Raw genomic sequence first — 3,804 nt, 5'->3', positions numbered from 1 at the left:
ATAGAAAACAGAAGACGATAATTGGAAGTGCAGTTCACCGGTTGTTGATGTACATATTGGGCTACCGCAAGGTTCAGTATTGGCACCGCTATTGTTTACAATATATATTAACGATATTAAAGAATGCTTGAAATATTGCAATATTCGACTATTTGCGGATGATGCATTGATAACCATTAGTGAAAGAAGTGCGGGTTTTGCGGTATCGAAAATGCAAGAAGACTTAGACTCCCTTTACAAATGGCTATGCCATAGAAAGTTGAAAGTGAACGTGGATAAAACCAAAAGTATGATATTTTGCAAAAACCAAAGCATTATGGGTGCCAATAACCTTAGCAATATTACTCTGAAGATAAGAAATGTTGAAATTCAGCAAGTAGACAAGATCAAATACCTAGGAGTCTGGATCGACAAAAACCTTAGATTTGGAGAACACATAAGTTATTTAGAAAACAAAATTGCAAAAAAAATTGGTTTTATGTACAGAACTTGTAAATATATTAGTCAACGACACAAATTATTAGTGTATCGATCAATTATTGAACCGCACTTTATCTATTGTCCAACAATCCTGCTATTAGCAAATGACACACAAATAAAAAAACTGCAGATACAACAAAACAAGGCAATGCGATTAATTTTAAAATGTTCGCTTAGAACACCAAAAACTACAATGCTAAATATGTTAAACTGGCTCAGTGTAAAACAGTCGATATATTATTTCACATTGAAATTTATACATCATATGAAATTAGGAATAACACCGAATTATCTGAACGGGAGAATACATTTTAATCATGAAATACATAACTATGGAACTAGAAGCAGCGGAAATATAAGACTGCCTAGAGTAAGAACGAAGTTCGCGAAGAAGACTTTAGAATATATAGGTTATAAAATGTACAATGAATTACCAAATGCGATAAAAGACTGTGAAAATATTAATAAGTTTAAAGCAAAATTATTTTTATACTGTAAGTCATTAAACATATAATGTATACAATATATTTATATATATATATATATATTTTTTTTTTTTTACCTTGAACTAGGTCTTAAAGACCGTAAATAAATAAATTATTATTATTATTATTATTATTTTCTCTTGACGTTATCATGGGCGGAGAATCCGGGTAATTTAACAAAATTTGGCTGACGTAGGCGCTAAGTTTGATGAACCTCTCTATCATGTAATACGTGGAATTCCACCGCGTTTTACATCTAGTAAAAGTTTCAAAAATTTACCCTCTGGTACACCAGCGGCTGCTTGAACCTTTCGTATGTCGTCATTGGCTTTAACGCTGCGTTTGAACCATTTCACAATTGTTTTGCATTTTAAAATAATGCCTTGTACAGCAGAAATATCTAATGAATTCGAACAAACCAAATTCAGCGTATGGGCGAAACATGGAATATGACGCTTTTTTCCGAATTTTTCATAGATTGCACTGACAATATTTCTTGCATTGTCTGTGACAACAGCCTTAACGTTATCTTCCTCAATAGAAAAATTTTTCATTGCATCGGACAAAATCTCAGATATATGAGAAGATGTATGGGACTCACTCAATTCATACACACCAATTGTTTCATTAAATGGCTTTGTTTCAAGCAACCCATGAACGGTTATTCCCAACATGCTTTTCATTGTCTATATTAGTCCATATATCAGTGGTCAGTGTTACACAATGCAGATTTGAAAGCAATGACACACATTTTTTCCCCCTCTTCATAAAGTTTATCAATTTCAGCCTTTATCGTGTTCCTTGTTGGGGCTTTGTAAAGTGGGAAATTTTGCTTCATAAAGTCTAAGAAGCCAGCACCTTTAATAAAAGTTAAATTTCTTAGAATAAAATAATAGAATAATTAATGAACACAAAACCTACCTTCGACAAAGGTAAACGGCAAATTATCTTTGACGATCATGTGCATGATTCCATGTGTAACTTTCTTGTTTTTTGTTCCGGAGGAATAGCTTTGAATGTTGGTAAATGCTTTTAAAATTAATGGTTGACTGGCGGTGCTACTCGACTGACTTGGCCGGCTACTTGGTTGACTGGCGCTACTACTCGGCATTTCATCTGTGCTACCTTCGCATTCATTTGTCATATCGACTACAGTATCCACACTATTTTCATCAATGTTTTCACTGTCATCCTCTTTTGTTCTGGAATCATGCTATAAAATAATGCATTACGCACCCATTCTTTGAAGGAAATTAACTATTTTATCTTACCTTAAACTTATCAACTTCAGCTGCATGTTTCAATTTTAAATGCTGGAACATGTTTGATATGTTGTTTGAAAATTTTAACTTTTTCTTGCAAAAATTACACACAACCAGGTTGTTTTTTTCTTTAATAAAATATTTCCACGCTTTACTTTTTTTTTTTTTTTTTTTGTTTAAGTTTCTTCATTGCGCGTATATAAAATACCGGATGAAGATCGAATTAAATTCGAATTATTTGGCCAGCACAAAAGCTAAAACGCCAACGCCAATTCTTCAGTTTACTTTGTTACTTATAGTTCCAATTTACATTGTTTGAGAAAACTAGTGATGGTATTGTACATTTTGTCACCATATTTCTTCTGTATATCAATTAATGTGGTGTGATTTTGTAATAATGGGTATTTACTTCTAATGTTTGCATATTTGTTACAGTGGAATAAAATGTGATTAGTATTTTCTATTGTGTTGCATGTTTCACAGCTATTGTCATCATATATGTTCATTTTGTTTAATGTATCTTTGCAAAATGTGTGATTCGATAATATTCTGTTTATTACTTTTATATCTCTTGGTTCGAGATTGGTATTTTTCTTTTGGAACCATGGTTTTTTTATTATTTCTGGGTAAATTTGTCCGTAATCTTTGCCTTTGTTTGTTATTTTTCCTTTATAATCTGTCTCCCATTCTTTCCTTATTTTGTTTTCAATTTCTTTTATGGCATCTTTGATGGTCCAGGGTATTCTAATTCTTTCTCCATTCTGGTTTGCATTTTTTGCAGCTTCATCTGCTTTCTCATTTTGATTAATGTTTTTGTGGGCAGGAATGTAATGTATTTCTATTTTATCTAAATTTGATGCGTTAATTATTTCAATGATTTCTTGTACAATGTGGTTGTTACTTTCTTCATTTTTATAGCAAAAATGCTGCTTAGGCTGTCTGTAAGAATTGCTATTTTATTAAAATTTTTTATTATGGCAAATTCCACCGCTTTTTGTATTGCTATTAATTCAGCTGTCATCGATGCCACTTTTTTATTGCTATAGAATGATTTAGTAGTGTTAGATTTTTCATGAATAAACGCAGCTCCCATTATATTGTCTTTGATTGATCCATCCGTAAATATTAATTCAAATTGTTGTGATTCTAATAGATGTATTTTTTCCTTGAAGATTGTATTTATAATATTCTTGTTACATTCTTTATTTTTTGCCTTATTTTTGAAAAAATTGTCGTCTGTTACTATTCTCCTTAATGATTGTTTTTTAGTATTGATTGTTGCAATGTTGTAAAAAATTAGTTTATATTTTTGGTATATTTTGTAATAGCTGGTATTCTTACTTAATTTATCTGTAATTATTATCTTTTTCATTGGTAGGTTATATGCTATACATTTTATAATTTCTTTAGCTGTTGCCATTTCTAGTCTGTAACTCGTTGGCATCTCCGCAGCCATGTGGTATATAACATGTGTTGGTGTAGATCTTATTAGACCAAGGCAACGTCTTGGATTGGTATTACTACATATTGATAGTTTCTGTAAAGCCGATTTTGTGATATTAGCAAAAGTGGAAGCC

The 3,804-nt window shown here is 31.4% G+C and overlaps 1 pseudogene; it reads right to left on the bottom strand.

The window, feature by feature from the left end:
• Window positions 1–324: 324 nt before the first annotated feature.
• Window positions 325–3,451, bottom strand: LOC137248025 (uncharacterized; annotated as a pseudogene).
• Between the last annotated feature and the right edge of the window lie 353 nt (window positions 3,452–3,804).

This window comes from Eurosta solidaginis, chromosome 4 (assembly GCF_040869045.1).
Source record: "Eurosta solidaginis isolate ZX-2024a chromosome 4, ASM4086904v1, whole genome shotgun sequence".
Classification (NCBI taxonomy): domain Eukaryota; kingdom Metazoa; phylum Arthropoda; class Insecta; order Diptera; family Tephritidae; genus Eurosta; species Eurosta solidaginis.
This window is presented reverse-complemented; position numbering and strand designations above follow the sequence as displayed.